Raw genomic sequence first — 18,682 nt, forward strand, 5'->3', positions numbered from 1 at the left:
ATTCAGTGTTATTACTGTGAAGGCATTTCTTGAATCAGCCATCCTAACCTTCAGTTTTTTGTTTGCCAGATATATTTTTTCCCTTTCTCCCTTTATTTCCTTTAATGTACCCTTACTAAATCTCTTTAGTTCTGAAACCTCTGTACTTCTCTCTCCTTTCTTGGTTTCTGTGCTGGTAGAGCTCCCTGTAGTATGTCTTATAGCACAGGTCTCTTTTAGCAAATTCTCTCAGCATTTGTGTGTCTGTGAAGATTTTAAGCTTTCCCTCAAATTTGAAGGAGAGCTTTGCTAGATAAAGAATTCTTGGTTGGCAATGTTTGTCTTTCAGAATTTTAAATATGTCATACCACAGCCTTCTCGCCTCCATGGTGGCCGCTGAGCAGTCACTACTTAGTCTTATGTTGTTTCCCTTGTATGTGGTAAATTGCTTGTCTTTTGCTACTTTCAGAACTTCCTCCTTCTCTTCAGCATTTGACAGTCTGATCAGAATGTGTCTTGGAGTGGGTGTTCTAGTTTGCTAATGCTGCGGAATGCAAAACACCAGAGATGGATTGGCTTTTATAAAAAGGCAGTTTATTTGGCTATACAGTTACAGTCTTAAGGCCATAAAGTGTCCAAGGTAACACATCAGTAATCAGGTACCTTCACTGGAGGATGGCAAATAGCGTCCGGAAAACCTCTGTTAGCTGGGAAGGCACGTGGCTGGCGTCTGCTCCAGACTTCTGGTTTCAAAATGGCTTTCTCCCAGGACATTCCTCTCTAGCAAGCTTGCGCCTCTTTAAAACATCACTCACAGTTGCACTCAGTTCAGTCTCTTTGAGTCAGCACGTTTATATGGCTCCACTGATCAAGGTCCACCCTGAATGGGTGGGGCCACGCCTCCATGGAAATATCTCATCAGTTATCATCTACAGTTGGGTGGGGCGCATCTCCATGCAAACAGCCTAATCCAAACGTTCCAACTTAATCCTCACTATTATGTCTGCCCCACAAGATTGCAGCAAAGAATATGGCTTTTTCTGGGGGACATAATACATTCAAACTGGCACAGTGGGTTTATTTGGATTTATTCTGTTTGGAGTTCACTGGGTGTCTATGACTTGCATATTTATGTTGCGTAGAAGGGCAGGGAAGTTTTCCCCCAAAATTTCTTTGAATACGCTTCCTAGGCCTTTACCTTTCTCTTCCCCCCACCCCCGGCACACCAAAGATCCTTATATTTGTGCACTTCATTTCCTCCATCATATCTCTTAGATCCATTTTGAATTTTTTTATTATTTCTTCATTCTTTCTTTTGTACTTTCACTTTCAAGCATGCACTCTTCCAGTTCACTTATTCTTTCCTCAGCTTCCTCTACTCCAGTACTGTGTATATCCATAATCTTTTTAATGTGATCAACAGTTTCTTTTATTTCCATAAGATCATCTATTTTTTTTATTTAACCTTGCAAATTCTTCTTTATGCTCATCTAGGGTCTTCTTCATGTCCTTTGTATCCTGTGTGATGATCTTGTTTTTTGTGATTGCTTCTTTAATTGTGCCAAGTACTGTGTCTCCTGAATTTTTTATTTGGGTGTTTAGGTTTAGTTTATCCATATCTTTTGATTTTTTCATATGCTTTAAAATTTTCTGTTGTTTTTGGCCTCTTTCCATTTGCTTATCTTGATAGGATTCTTTTAGTATATGCAGGCTTATTTGAAAAATTGTCTATAATTTGTCAGAGTTCCATCTTGGTGGAGTGCACGTTCTCTGACTTACCAGCAGATGGTGCCCCTGAGCCACCTATTACCCTCAAGCCAGTTCTCCCAAACTTCATCTATGCGCTGAGTGGGTGTCTGAATCTTGTGGGGGTCCAATCGTGTGGGGGTCCGTGTTCAGTTGAAGCTGCCAGCCCTGTAAGTGGGGGGTGTGCCCTGTGCAGTTAGGCAGGGAAGATGGCTTTAGGACTCTGATCCCCCTGCTGTTCCTGGAGACTTAAAGCTGTTGCACAACTCCAACCCTTCAGCTCAGATTCCCCACAGTCTCTCTCTGCTGCAGGCCCACAAGTCCCTGGTATTGGTGTAGGGCCCTTGGGACTTCCGTGTGGGAACCCACCTCCAAGCCGTGCACTCTGTGGGCCTCCATGAAGGAAGACTGCACAATGTCACAGGCGAGCAGAATCCTCGGGGGAAGCTCTCAGCCATGGCGTCGCGCAGCAGCGTTCCCAGCCCACTGAAAAGATGGCTATACTGGGCATCGTAACTATTCACTCCCACAGTCCTCCCCTGCTGCAGTGAGCTGTTCCTAGCTCTGGAACAATTGGCTCTGGGTGTGCGAAAGGCTATCATCCACACCAGATACTGAGGTAGGTGCCTGGGGCATGGAAGGCACTCTCCACCGTGCTCGACCACTCAGTTATCGCTGCCTGATCCACAGCCACTTTTTTTTTCTTTTGCCCCAATTTTTCTACTCATCCATCCATACATTGGACAAAGGGGAGTGTGATGCACATGGCTTTCCCAATCAGATTGTCACCCCTCATAAGCTGCATTGTTATACAATCATCTTCAAGATTCAAGGGTTCTGGGTTGTAGTTTGATAGTTTCAGGTATTTACTGTTTGCTGTTCCAAGTCATTAGAACCTAAAAAGGGTTGTCTGTATGGTGCATAAGACTGCCCACCAGAGTGATCTCTTGGCTCCTTTTGGAATCTCTCAGCCACTGAGGCTTATTTCATTTCCTTTCAAATCCCCCTTTTGGTCAAGATGTTCTCCATCCCACAATGCCGGATCCAGATTCCTCCCCGGGAGTCATATTCCACATTGCCAGGGGGGATTCACACCCCTGGGTGTCACATCCCACATAGAGGGGAGGGCAGTGATTTCATCTGCCAAGTTTGGTTAGCTAGAGAGAGAGGGCCACATATGAGCAACAAAGAGGCATTCAGGAGGAGATACTTAGGCAAAAGTGGATCTGCAGCCACTTTTGGTGTTTTTAAACTAACCCACCTCCAAATGCCAACCCCAGTTTTCTCGCCACTACAGCATGGCTGCCATTTCCCCAGCAGTCTTGCTCACTTGTTCCCAAACACGGACTCTTGATTTCACCAAGTGCACAGTAATTGTGGATGTAGCAGACATTGTCCATCCAGTACAACCCTGGAACTGGTATTCTGGAGCACTTTATCTTTTATCTGGTGTTTTTCATGGAGAAGTATTTTGCTCTGTCTCTTCTAATCTTCCATCTTGGATCTTCCCTTGCCCTCATTTTTAAAGATAGTTTGGCTAGATATAGAATTTTTAGTAGGGAATACTTTGCTTTCAGCAAAACCTCCATGGTTTCTGTGAGAAAACAGCACTTAGTCTTACTGAGGCTCCTTTATACATGCCATGTTGCCTCTGCTATAGCTTTCAGAATTTTTTCATTATCCTTGGCATTTGACACTTTATCATATGCCTTGTTGTAGGTTTATTTGAATTTATCCTGTTAGGAGTTTGTTGAGCATAGTGGTTGTATATATAGATGCAATTTGTTAAAGTTGGGATGTTTTCAGCCATTATTTTTTTGAATATATGTTTTGCCCCTTCTCCTTTTGGGACTCACACAATGTGTATACTGGCATGCTTGCCGGTTTCCCACTGGTCTCTCAGGCTCTATTCATTTTTCTTTATTTTTTTTTCTTTCTGTTCCTCACACTGAATGAATTTCATTTTCTTATCTTCAAGTTCTGAAAGCACTGATCTGTTCATAGACACCTGGGCTCTTTCCATCTTTTGGCATTTGTGAATAATACCAGTATGAACATTGGTGTGTCAGTGTCTGTCTTTGTCCCTACTTTCAAATCCTGAGTAGTGGGGTTGCTGGGTCATAAGTCAACTCTGTATTTAGCTTCCTCAGGAACCAACAAAACATCCTCCACTCTGGCTGTACCATTTTGCATTCCCCCCAGGAATGAATAGGTGTTCCAATTTCTCCAATCCTTTCCAACACTTTTAGTGGCTTGCTTCTTTAATAGCAACCATTCTAATAGGTATGTGGTGATATCTCATTGTGGTTTTGACTTGCATTTCCCTAATAAGTAGTGAAGCTGAGCATATTTTCCTGTGCCTCCTAGTCATCTGCTTTTCTTCTTTGCAGAAATGTGTGTTCATGACTCTTGTCCATTTTTTTTTAAATTGCATTTTCTTTTTATGGTCAAGCTGCAGGATTTCTTTATATTTTCTTGGTATCAAACCCTTATCAGATATGTGGTTTCCAAATATTTTCTCACCTTTAGTTGGCTGACTTTTCACCCTTTTGGCAGAGTTTTTGAAGGTCCCATTTATCTATTCTTTGTTTCTTGTTTTTGGGGTATAAGGTCCAAAAAGTACCTCCTATCACTAGGTCTTGACGATGTTTCCCTATATTTTCTTCCAGAAATTTTATGGTAGTGGGTCTTATATTTAAGTCTTTGATCCATTCTGAGTTATTTTTGGTATAGAGAGTGAGTTAGGGGTCCTCTTTCATTTCTTTGGATCTGGACATTAATTCTCCCAGCACCATTTATTGAAAAGACTGTTCTAAGTTGAATGTACTTGGGAACCTTTTTAAAAATCAATTGACAGTAGATGTGAGGGTCGATTTCTACCCTCTCAAATTGATTCCATTTATCAACATGTCCACCTTTATGCCAGTTTCATGCTATTTTGACTACTGTGTCTTTATAATATCCTTTAAAGTTGGAAAACGTGACTTTTCCCTCTTCATCTTTTTCAAGATGTTTTTGGCTATCAAAGGCCCCTTACCTTCCAAGTAAATTTGATGATTAGATTTTCTATTTCTGTAGATCAGTTTGGGTCAGAGACTTTAATACACTACTTTCAACAGTGTATAGCACATATAGATAAATTATAAAGAATTACAAAACTAGAATGATACTCTAAACCAATTAAACTTAACAGATATTTATAGAACACTGCACACAACAGAGTACACATTCTTCTGTAGTACACATGGATCATTCTCTAGGATAGACCATATGTTAGATTTTAAAAATCTCCATAAATTAAATAATACTTGAGTCACAAAATATATATTATCTGGCCACAACTGAAGGAAGCTAGAAATCAATAACAGAGAAAGGGAAATCTCACAAATACGTGGACATCATAAAACATACTTTAACCAACCAGTATGTTAAAGAGGAAATAAAAAGAGAAATTAGGAAATATCTCTGGTCTATTTAAAATGAAAATAGAACATACCAAAACTTATTGCATGGAGCAAAGACCATGCTGAATGGCACATTTATAGCTGTATGTGCTTACAATAAAATGGAAGAATGACTTCAAATCAGAGACTAACTTTGAAAGTGAAAGAACTAGAAATAGAAGTGTAAACTAAACACAAAAGTAGCAGAAGGAAGGAAATAATAATAAACATAGATAAATGAAATAGGGAACAAAACAATACAGAGAGTCGACAAACCGAAAGGTTGTTTGAAAAGATGAATACAAAGGACAAAGCTTTAACTAAACTGATAAAGATAAAAAGAGAATACATGTAGCGAATGTCAAATAAAAACTGGGACTTTACTACTAACCCCACTGAAATAAGAAACACTGTAATAGGAATGTTAGGAAGAACTATATGCCAATAAATAATATAACCTAGATAAAAAGGACAATTTTGATAAATACACAAACTACCCATACTGAACCAAGGATAAATAGAGGATCTCAACAAATCAATTAGTAGTAAAAAGACTGGATCAGTAATCAGTGACATCCCAACAAAGAAAGCCCAGGACTCATAACCGGGGAAAGAGCATCACAGGGGAATTCTATCTAACAATCCAAGAAGACACCTTCTTTTCTGCTTAGAGTCTTCTAAAAATATTGAACAGGAAGGAATACTCCCTAATTCATTCTACAAGTCAGCAAACATCACCATCAAAGCAAAGCCAGGTAAAGACACCAAAAGACAGGAGAACTACAGACCAATATCTCTTATAACTATAGATGCAAAAATCATCAACAAAATACATGCAAACTGAGTCCAATAGGATATTAAAATAATTATATACCATAGTCACATGGGATTTATCCCTCGTAGGCAAGGTTGTTTCAATATAAGAGAATCAATGTAATATACCACATTAACCTCATGAAGGGGTTAAAAAAAACAACAAAAAAAACCACATGGTACTCCCAATTGATGCAGAAAAGGCATTGGACATAAGGCAGCACCACTTCATGATAAAATCACTTAGAACACTTGTAAGAAGGAAAGTTTTTCAAGATGATAAAGGGCATTTTTGAAAAGTCCAGAGCTAACATCCTACTTAATGGTGAAAGACTGAAAGTTTTCCTTCTAAGATCAGGAAGAAGACAAGGATGCCCAGGTTCACTACTATTTATCCAACATTGGACTTGAAGGTCTTGCCAAAGCAATTTGGCATGGAAAAGAAATAAAAGTCATCCAAATTGGAACAGAAGAAATAAGACTTTCCTTATTTGCATTTTATGTGATTCTATATACTGACGTTCCAAAAACCTCTGTAATCAAGTTCCTAAAGGTAATATATGGATACAGCAAAGCTTTGGGGTACAAAAGCAACACCCAAAAATCAGTATGTTTTTATGTACAAGAAATAAAGAATTGGACAATGAAATCAAGAAGAAAATTCCATTTACAATAGCAGCAAAAAGAACCAGTATCTAGGAATAAATAAAACCAAGCGTGTAAAGGATTTGCACACAGTAAACTACAAAGCATTGCTAAAAGAAATCCAAGACCAAAAGAAGTGGAAGGACATTGCATTTTCATGGGTTGGAAGACTAAATGTTAAGATGTCAATCCTGTTATGTGTGATCACATGAATGAATCTTCAAGGTATGTTGAGTGAAATAAACCAGAGAAAAGAGGAAAATATTTTGTCTCCCTGTTGTGAAACCATTAGAATAAGCGAATTCATGGAGTCACAATCTAGATTATAGTTTACCATGGGGAAGGGTTAAAGAGAGGGGATGGGGAGATAAGGCTTAAAATTTACAGGGTTCCTATTTGGAATGATGGGAATGTTTTCATAATGGATGCTGGTGATAGTAACACATTTTGAATGCAGTTAACAGTACTGAAATTTACACATGAATGTGATTAAAAGAGGTAAATATTAGATAGTATATATGTTAACAGAATAAAAATATTTTTGAAGTCCAACGAACTGCACCACATAAAACAGTGAACCCAAAATTAAACCATGGACAATAGTTAATAGTACAGTTATAAAAATGTGCTAACATCAGTAGTAGCAAAGTGTTAATAATAGGGCAATATATGGGAATTCTGCATTTAATATGATTGTTCTGAAAACTCACGGTTTCCTAACTTAAAAATCCTGTTTTCAAAGAGAAATCCTGCAAATATGGCTTCACTGCTGAATTTCACTAAATATAATCAGGAAAACTAATACCTTTTTCTCTCAAAACCTTCCAAATTTGAGGAATAGGTAACTTTTCCTTACTCATACTATGAGGCCAGCATTATTCTAATATCAAAGACTGAAGGCATCTCAAGAAAAATTGCAGCCCAATATCTCTCATGAGAACCTCTTTTTCTGCTCCTCTCTCTAGATGAACTCTGCAGGTAAACTCACAGCCATCTTCCCCTCTGTGGGACATGACTCCCAGGGATGTTAATTTCCCTGGCAATGTAGGACATGACTCCCAGGGATGAGCCTGGACCTGGACTCCTAGGATTGGTCCTTAAGGACCAAAAGGGGGAAGAGAAATGAAACAAAGTTTTAGTGGCTCAGAGATTTCAAATGGAGCCAAGAAGTCATTCTGGAGGTTATTCTTATGCATTATATAGATAACTCTTTTTAGTTTGTAGTGTATTAGAATAGCTAGAAGGAAATACCTGAAACTTGAACTGCAACCAAGTATCCTTGATTCTAAAATATGGTCATATTATTATATAGCTTACACAGTGTGCTGTGTGATTGTGAAAACCTTGTGGTTCACACTCCCTTTATCCAGTATATGGACAAAAGAATAGAAAAATGGGTAAAAAAAAGTAAGAATAATAGTGGGCGAGGAAAGGTATGAGATATTTTGGGTGTTTCTTACTTTTATTTTTCTTATTTTTTTATTTGTTTGGAGTTATCAAAATGTTCAAAAATTGTAATGAATGTACAACTACATGATGATACTGTGGACAATTGATTATACACTTTGGATGATTGTATCATGTGACTATATCTCAATAAAATTGCATTTTAAAATTTTAGAAACTGTAGTACTAGCACAAGTAGAAAAATATAGACTAATGGAATGCTTACTGTAATGGTGGGTAAACTGGTACATACACATGATGGAATATTATGCACCTGTAAGACACAACAAAGACACTGAACGTATAATAACTTGGATGAACCTTGAGGACATTATGTTGAGCGAAGTTAGCCAGGAACAAAAGGACAAATACTGTATGGTCTCACTAATATGAACTAACATTAATAAACAAATTTTGAGAGTTAAAAACTGGTAACACAGGCTATCAGGAGATTGAAAGAGGGTAGAGATCAGGCATTTGATGTTGAAGGACTACAGAATGTTCAGCAAGATTGGCTATATAGATCCAGAAATAGATAACAATACTGCTTGATGGTAGCCCAATATGGTAAGTACATTGAACAAAAATGTCCGAGTAAAGCTGAAAGAGGTGGTTTAAGGGCATGTATGACACCTGAGGTAAAGATAGAAGATAAAAACTGGGACTGTTTTACTTAACAGAAACTGGAGTGATTGTGATTGTGACTAAATGTACAATATAAAAATGTTCTTGCATGTGGGAGAACAAATGAATGTCAGTCATGCAGCGTATTTAAAACAGGATGGTATTCGGGAAAAAATATGATCAAAGCAAGCTGGATTCTGTGGTCAACAGTAATATTGTAATATGCTTCCATTAAATGTAACAAAGGCAATATACCAAAGATAAATGTGTATGAGATAAATGTGTATGAGAGGGGGCTATAAGGGAGGAATATGGGATTTTTGGTAGTGGTAGTGTTGTCTGACCTACTAATCTATTGTATTGTATGATATTTTTCTTTTTATTACCCTTATTATTTGTTAGAAAAAAATTTTTTGATAGTAATCAATATGTTCAAGTGCTGACTGTGCTGATAAATGCACAAGTATATGGTGATACATGAACAACTGATTGTACACTGTGGATAATTTTATGGTATGTGAAAATGACTCTGAAATTGTAGGAAAAATATAAATAGGGAATAAAGTGCTGGAGAAAACATGTTGAGAGTATGTGCATATTTACTGTTGGTTAGGAAGCAGAATGGTGTAGCCTTTCTGGAGGACAGTGTAGTGTCTCCACAAGAAGCTAAGTATTTGGGTGCCATAAGGTTCTGCAACCCCATTAGGGAGCACATACTTGCAGGATCTGAGAGCATGGATGTGAATGGCACTTGCACACTGGTGTTTATGGAGGCAGTATGCATGATTTGCAGTGGGTGGGAGGTGGCCTAACGGTACATCGACTGAGGAACAGAATGGTGAAGTGTGGTGTGTGCATACAGTGGAACATTAAGCAACTATGAGGAGTGAAGCTGTGAGACACGCAATGAGGTGAATGGATCCTGTAGACAGCATTTTGAGTGAACTACACCTGAAACAAAGGCAAACACTATAATGCCTCACCAATATCGTCTGACTACAGTGTGTAAACTCAGCATTGAAACAGCACAGCTTATCAAGGGAACGCTTATTGTAATGGTCCCTAGATTGTAATCTCTTACAGCACTCACTTCTATTCCTGAATTGTAATGGCTGTCTCCAGATTCTGAGATTCTGATCCCTTTGTGTATAACCTGTTCGATCCCTGGAACTTTGGGTATCCGTATGATACCTGAAACTCAGAGCTAGTGTTCGGCAGATATGAATGTCAGTGTTAGCACATACAGCAACTGTTAAAAAAGCTGAAAAAGAGTCCAGACTTCAATTAGAGATATGAATGAAGCAGATGTGATTAGGACTAGGGCAGTTGGGTCCCAAGGGTAAAGGATGATACTGTGTTTTAAAACTTCAACTTCCATGTGAGATCAAGGGAAGAGATATTTATTTGGTGCAGGATCTATATTTCCTAAACAATTTAACTCCTACAGTTTGTTCAAATACCATAATTACATGGAACTTAGATTAAGAAGTGTTACCTGGTAGGTTTGTATAGTTTACTGTTAAATAGCAACACATCCTAAAGTAATTTGGGCAGAAAAAAAATATATATATGCAGGGCCCCCCTAAGGCACTGGGGGAAAATGCAGATGTGGTGGACTTCCTCGCCTGGATTGTTGCTGATGTTCTCGCAAACACTGAGGACTGGTAGCCTCTATCTTGGAGCTTGCCCTTATGACACCCGTTACTGCAAAGGAGAGGCTAAACCTGCTTATAATTGTGCATGTCTGCTGCTGAGTACCTCTTTGTTGCTCAGGTGTGGCTTGCTCTCTCTAGGTAACCCAACTCTGCGGGCAAACTCATTGCCCTCCCTGCTGTGTGGAACCTGACTCCCAGGAGTGTAAATCTCCCTGGCAATACAGGACATGACTCCTGAGGATGGATCTGGCCCCAACATCATGAGATTGAGAACATCTTGACCCAAAGAGGGAAGCAGAATGAAAGAAAATGGAGTTTCAGTTGCTGAGACATTCCAAATGGAGTTGAGAGGTCACTCTGGTGGGCACTCGTACACACTATATAGATAACCCTTTTTAGGTTTTAATGTATTAGAATAGCTAGAAGTTAATACCTGAAACTATCAAACTGCAATCCAGTTGCCTTGACTCTTGAAGACAGTTGTATAACAATGTGGCTTACAAAGGGTGACAGTGTGATTGTGAAAGCCTTGTGGATCACATTGAAACTTCCTACCTCTGATAGTCCATCCATCATAATACATGTTCATTGTCCATTTTTGAGGAATAATCTGGTGTAGCTCTTTCATCATATACCTAAGACATAGCAGAGAAGTAGATGAGAGTGTGGAGTGGTATATTCATTTTACCAATAACACAACAATAGAAAATTTTACTAACGTTATGGAAAAGTAATTACATGAAATTATGGCAGCATACTAAACCTTCATGAGCAAAAAAATGATAAAGAACGGATATTTATAGCTCATTTTGAATCCTTCCAAATGTCGAGGGTTTTGTTTTTTAATTCAATTATATTGAGATTATTCATATACCATACAGTCATCCAAAGTGTACAAACAGTTGTTCACTGTACCATTATATAGTTGTGCATTCATTGCCACAATAAATTTTTTTTCAATTTTAGAACATTTTCATTACTCCAGAAAAGAAAAGATAAAACAGAAAACTCAAATCCTCCCATAACCCTAATCACACCCCTCCATTATTGACTCTTAGTATTGATATAGTACATTTGTTGCTGTTGGTGAAAGAATATTAAAATATTACTAACTATAGTACATAGTTTGCAATAGGTACATTTTCCCCCATATACCCTTGTATTATTCTAGTTATAGTGTCATGCATTGGTTCTAGTTCATGAAAGAAATTTCTTCTGTTATTTGTATAGTTAATCACAAGCATTGTCCACAACAAGATTCACTGTTATACATTCCCATCTTTTAACCTCCAACTTTCTGTCTGGTATCTCTCCATACATCCTACTTCCACCACATTCACACACCATTCAGCACTGTTATATATTCTCACAATAACATTCTAACATTACCTCTGTCCATTTCTAAATGCTTAAGTTCAACCTAGTTAAACATTCTGCACATATTAAGAAACCACTCCCCATTTGTAAGCCTCATTCTATATCCTGGTAACCTATATTTCATGTCTATGAGTTTACATATTATAATTAGTTCATGCGAGATCATACAGTATTTTTCCTTTTGTGTATGACTTCTTTCATTCAACATGTCCTCAAGATTCATCCATAAACCCATTTTTTAAGATGGTTTTGTTCACGCACCATACAGTGCATCCTAAGTAAACAATTGATGATTCCCTTTATCATAACATAATTATGCATTCACCACCACCACTATCTATATAAGGACATTTCCATTTCTTCCACAAAGAAAAAGAGTCAAAAAAAGTAGAAAGACAAAAGCCAAAGAAAAAGAAAGAGAAAAAATGACAGCTAAAAAGCAACAAAAGAAAAGATAAAATTAAAAGAAAATACATCAGACACCCAGGGGAGTGAATCTCCCTGGCAACATGGAATATGACTCCCGGGGAGGAATGTAGACCTGGCATCATGGGACAGAGAACATCTTCTTGACCAAAAGGGGGATGTGAAAGGAAATGAAATAAGCTTCAGTGGCAGAGAGAATCCAAAAGGAGCCGAGAGGTCACTCTGGTGGGCACTCTTACGCACACTTTAGACAACCCTTTTTAGGTTCTAAAGAATTGGGGTAGCTGGTGGTGGATACCTGAAACTATCAAACTACAACCCAGAACCCATGAATCTCGAAGACAGTTGTATAAAAATGTAGCTTATGAGGGGCGACAAGGGGATTGGGAAAGCCATAAGGACCACACTCCATTTCGTCTAGTTTATGGATGGATGAGTAGAAAAATAGGGGAAGGAAACAAACAGACAAAGGTACCCAGTGTTCTTTTTTACTTCAATTGCTCTTTTTCACTCTAATTATTATTCTTGTTATTCTTGTGTGTGTGCTAATGAAGGTGTCAGGGATTGATTTGGGTGATGAATGTACAACTATGTAATGATACTGTGAACAATCGAAAGTACGATTTGTTTTGTATGACTGCGTGGTATATGAATATATCTCAATAAAATGAAGATTAAAAAAAAAATACAGTTAAAAAGTCAGACATCACGAATGCCAAGAATCCCATACTCCTCTCTTCTATCCCACTTATAGACATTTAGCTTCGGCATATTGCCTTTGTTACATTAAAGGAAGCACAATATTGTGTTTCTGTTAACTATAGACTCTAGTTAGCTTGCATTGACTGTATTTTTCCCTGATACCATCCCATTTTTAATACCTTGCAAGGTTGACTTTCATTTGTTCTCCCTCATGTAAAAATGTGTACATTTTATCATAATTGTTGATCACTCTTAGGTTTCATTAAGTTATACAGTCCCAGTCTTTACCTTCCCTCTTTCCTTCTGATGTCCCACATGCCTCTAACCTTCCTCTTTCGAGCATACTCACAGTCATCTTTGATTCATGTACTTACGTTATTGTGGTACCATCAACCAAAATTGTGCTCCAGACCTCTCATTCCTGACTTTTCCTGTCTGTCTGTTGTGCTTCTTTAGTATTTCCTGTAGAGCAGGTATCTTGTTCACAAATTTCTCATTGTCTGTTCATCAGAGAATATTTTAAACTCTCCCTCATATTTGAAGGGCAGTTTTGCCAGACATAAAATTCTTGGCTGACAGTTTTTCTCTTTCAGTATCTTAAATATATCCCACCACTGCCTCTTGCCTCCATGGTTTCTACTGAGAAATGCACACATAATCTTATCAAGCTTCCCTTTTATGTGATGGATCACTTTTTTTCTTGCTGCTTTCAGGATTCTCTCTGTCTTTGACATTTGATAATCTCATTAAGTGTCTTGGCATAGGTCTATTTGGATCTGTTCTGTTTGGGGTAGGCTGCATTATTGGATCTGTGATTTTATGTTTTACATAAAAGTTGGGAAATTTTCATTGATTATTTCCTCCATTATTGCTTTTGCCCCCTTTCCCTTCTCTTCTGGGCCATGCATGACATGTACATTCATGCTTCATGTTGTCATTCAGTTCCCTGAGATGTTGCTCATATTTTTCCATTCCTTTCCTTATCTGTTCTGTTGTGTGTAGGATTTCAGGTGTCTTGTTCTACAGTTCCTAAATGTTACTGCCTCTTGAAATCTGCTGTTGTATGTCTCCATTGTGTTTTTCATCCCTTGTGTTCTGCCTTTCATTTCCATAGGTTCTGCCAGTTGTTTTTTCAAACTTTTGAGTTCTTCCTTATGTTTGCCCAATGTTTTCTTTATATTCTTTGTCTCTTTTGCCATATCTTCCCTCAACTCCTTGAATTGGTTTTTGAATTGACTTATATTTATTTGAAGATCTTTAATAGTTGTTTCAATTCCTGTATCTCATTTGAAGTGTAAGCTTGTTCCTTACAAACTTACTGGGCCATATCTTCATTTTTCCTAGTGTGATTTTTAGTTTTCTGTTTTCTAGGCATCTGGTTTTCTTGATTACCCCAATCACATTTTCCCAGACCAGAATGGGCTCAGGTCTCAGGAGGGAGCTATATTCAGTATCAGGTTTCCTTGAGGGTGTGTCCTAGAAGATTGACAGACTTTCCCATGAGGCCTCCAGATGCTGTGCTTTTCCTAACCTACCCAGCAGGTGGCGTCTGTCAACCTGTCACTCCCCACTGGTGTAAAGAGGTGTGTTCCCTTTAATTCTCAGCCTAAGTTGTTTATGGTTTGTTTTCCCCCAGACCCTGGGGTCTGAGTTCTGAAGGGAGGGCAGCCACTTGATCTGGGCCCCACCCCCTTCCTCTCAGGGAAGATATACCCCCTAGAGAGTTATCTTCTGCACTTGAATTCCTCCTTTGACTCTCTGGCTCTATTTACTTCTCCCCTGCCTGGGTCAGTGCCCTGAGAACTGAAAATGCCTGAGACTTTCTCCACTGTCGCTCAGATTCAGAGAGAAAAAAAGGAGAGAAAGCCCTTTTTCAGAGCCAGTCCCCGGCATCCCAGTTTCACCTGTCAGCCAGAGAAAGTACCCAGTCCTCTGTGGTCCTTTTCTTGGGACACAGCCATCTTCCAGTATTCTAAGCTCAGCCATCTCCAAAAGCCTTTGTATTTTTTTTTCCATCAGTGGAGCAACCTCAGGATACTTTGCTGCTTGTTAGCAGTTTGTCTGTGTTTGTAGCTTGTGTTCAGCAGTCCACGTTTGTTAACTAAAACCCCAATTGGAGCTTGGTTGAGCTATATTCACTAATTCTGAGGGACTGCTTCTTTCTCCCACAGTGAAGTTTTGCAGCTCAGCCTGCCCGAGGTGAAAGGGATGCTGGTTCTACAGCTTTTACCTGTAGATTTTATGCTGCAATCTCAGCCATTCCACCCATTCCAGGCTTGTGTATGTTGTGTGGACAGTCACAGTTGTCCCCCAGCAGTTGTTCCTGGCTATTTACTAGTTGCTCTAAAGGACTAACTAAATTACACACCTCTCTATGCTGCCATATTGCCCCACCCCCCCAAACAGGTTTTTAAGAGGAATGGATTCTATCGCTATGTGACAAGATGAACAGAGTGCTGTCTTAAATGAAGCCATGATTTACAATAGTCTTAACATTTTAAATGTAAGGATAAATACTTTAAAGCAAATATTCAAACTATAATAATTTTTTATAGACACTAATATTATGGTGCTTTCAAGTTGTATGCTCTAGAAAAATATGTATTTAAATTAAGCCATTCCTATGAGTGTGAACCTATTGTAAGTAGGACTTTTGATAAGGCTTCTTCCCTTAAAATGTGACCCACCTTGTCAGTAATCCTATTACTGGAAGCCTTTATAAATACAAGTAACACAGAGACAAAACATAGTACAAGTAGCTGAAAGCAATGAAACCTGAAAGAGGGAGATCACCAGATGCTTACATTTGCCTTGGCATGTGGCAGTGGAGCCAAGGATCACCAGCAGGTGATCTTTAGGAAAAAGGATCACCTTGATGATACCTTGATATGGACATTTTCCTGGATTCTGACTCTGAGGGAATATATTACCATTGCTTAGGCCAACCCATTTCCTGGTATTTGCTGGAGCAGCCTACAGAACTAAAACAGATTTTGGTACCAGGAGAGTGGATTGCTGCTATTGCAAATACCAAAAATGTGGATACAGGTTTGGAATTGGGTAATTGGTAGAGGCTGAAAGAAGTTTGAGATGCTTTTTAGGACAACCTTGATTGTTCTGAAGAGACTGTAGAAATACGGATGCTAAATGTACTTTTGATGATTCCCTTGAAAAAAATTGGACTGTGCTCTTAGAATATGGAAGAAAGGCAGTCCTTTCTTTAAAGTGGTGGAGAACTTGGCAAGATTGAGTTCTGATGTCATGGAAGGCAGAAAGTTAAAGTGGTGAGCTTGGATATTTAGTTTAGGAGATTTCTAAGCTAAATGTGGGAAGTACAGCCTTGTTTCCACTTGCAGCTTATATAGTAAAATGCGAGAGTAAAGGCATAAGTTGAGAAGTGAAGTTCTGGGAACAGTGAAGCCAGAAGCTGATGGTTTGGAAAATTGTGAATTTCTGGAAAGTGGGTCCACAGAGAAAGTGTTCCATGTGAAGGTTTCACTGAACACAGAACCAGTCAGCTATTTCTGTGCAAGTTGAGATTGGAGGTGAAATTATCCAGGAAGGAACTATGGAAAGCCCTAATGTCTGATGGTTTGGAAACCTGTGTACAACATACAGACCAACAAGTTTTTTTGCAAGATCTATAAAAACAGAAGAGCTGTCAGCCTGTATTAAAAAGGACAGAAAAGGGCAGATTGAAGGAGAAATGCTCCACATCACTAGTCCTTATGGGTATGCAAATCAATATCACTATTACTACTTCACATCCATTAGAAAGGCTACTATTTTTAAAATGGGGAATTACAGTTGTGGCAGAGGATGTGGAGAAATAGGAATACTCACTGCTATCTGGAATGTAAAATGGTGCGAACACTTTGAAAGACAGGTTGGCAGTTCCTCAGAAAGTGGAATATAGAATTATCCCATGACCCCAAATCCCAATTCTACCTGCATCCCTAAAACACATAAAAGCAGAGACTCAAACAGATCTTTTAACACCAATGTACTTAGTGGCATTATTCACAGTTTCTAAAATATGGAAGCACCCCCAATGGTCTATCAACCAATGAATGGGTAAACAAAATGTGGTATATAGAGACAATGGAATATTATTCAGTCATAAAAAAGAATGATGTTCTTATACATAAGAAAACATGGATGAACTTTGAAGACATGATATCGCGTGAAATAAACCAGGCACAAAAAGACACATATTATGTGATCTCACTGATGTGTTATGCGATGGATGAAGTATTTAGGATAACAAACTCATAGAGTCAGAATATAGGATATCAGTTACAAAGGGATGGGGTGGGTGTAGGGAATGGGTTGTAAATGCTTAAAATGTTGAGTTTTTATTTGGGATGATGGAAATGATTTGGTAGAGTGCTGTGATGGTAGCACATCACTGAGTGTAGTTACTAGCACTTAACTGTATATTTGAATGTGCTTAAAAGGGTGAGTTTGGGGTTCTCTATATGGTATAGAATGAGAATGAATCCATAGAACTGCACAACACAAACACTGGGTCCTAAATTAAATCATAGGCTATAGTTAATACAATTATAAACTGTGCCTTCATCAATTATAACAGATGTACCATGCAAATGCATGAAGATGGATGCATAAGTGAGTATTCTTGTTAATAAATATACATGGAAATATTACATGTAAAAGGAGCATGATGTATATGACTTCTCAAATGTTGAGAGGACCATAGAAAGATACATGATAGGAAGGTGGATACATATATAGAAAGAAGGAATGATCCTGAAAATGTGGAAAGACTTTAAAAGTTGGTGGTTCTTGATATCTGGTTGGATGGTAGGTTGGGCAGTCTGTTCCCATGTCCCATTAATGTTTTTTGGGCATTTTCTCCAGCAGTATTAAATCTAATCTGGAATCATGTATTGCCTTTATTGTTGTCTCTTTACTCTCCCTCTCTCTGTCTCTCTCAGTCTTTTTTTGAGAAATGTAGGCAAGATCAACTTTCATATCTTAACCACTCCAAAACATGCAATTTAGTGGGATTAGTCACACACAAAATGCCACACTTCCCACAACACCATACATCGGCCAACATTTCCTCTCACTTCAAAACTCTGCACCCATGAATTATTTACCCACTCTCCCTTCTCCATCACCGAGAACCTGTACTCTACTTTCTGCCTCTATGAATTTGTACACTATAGCTGTTTCATATAAGTGGAATCATACACTGTCTGTCCCACTGTGTCTTCAAGGTTCATCCTTGTGTCAGAATGCATCATAACTTTACTCCTTTCTAGTGAAGTGTAGTGAACAGTATTCCAATGAATGTATATACCAGCTGTTTAGGCATTCATATGCTGTGGACCTTTGGGTTTCCTCCACTCCCTGGCTACTATAAACGATGTTACACAATTTCCTTGGGAACTGTGAAACTTTTCTCACACGGCAGCTGCATAGTCTCACAGTCTCACCCAGAATGTACCAGCAGTCCCATTTCTCTGTATCCTCACCAGCACCTACTACAATTCCTGTTTTGTTTTTTTTTTTAAATTGTTATGTTCCTAGTGGGTGTGACTTGGAATCTCGATGTTGCTTTGGTTTGCTTCACTGTAATGGCCAATGATATTGAACACCTTTTAAAGTGCTCATCAGCCACCTATACTATACATTCTCTTTGGATAAATGTCTGTTCATATCCTTGGCTATTTAAATAGTGAACACTAGGAACATTTCTCATTTCCTTCTCTGCGTATTTTTCCACTGTTTTCTTTCTGGTTAGCATGGAACTTAAATTTAACACTGTATATCAGTTAACAATCTCATTTGATTTTATAA

This window comes from Choloepus didactylus, chromosome 5 (assembly GCF_015220235.1).
Source record: "Choloepus didactylus isolate mChoDid1 chromosome 5, mChoDid1.pri, whole genome shotgun sequence".
Lineage (NCBI taxonomy): Eukaryota > Metazoa > Chordata > Mammalia > Pilosa > Megalonychidae > Choloepus > Choloepus didactylus.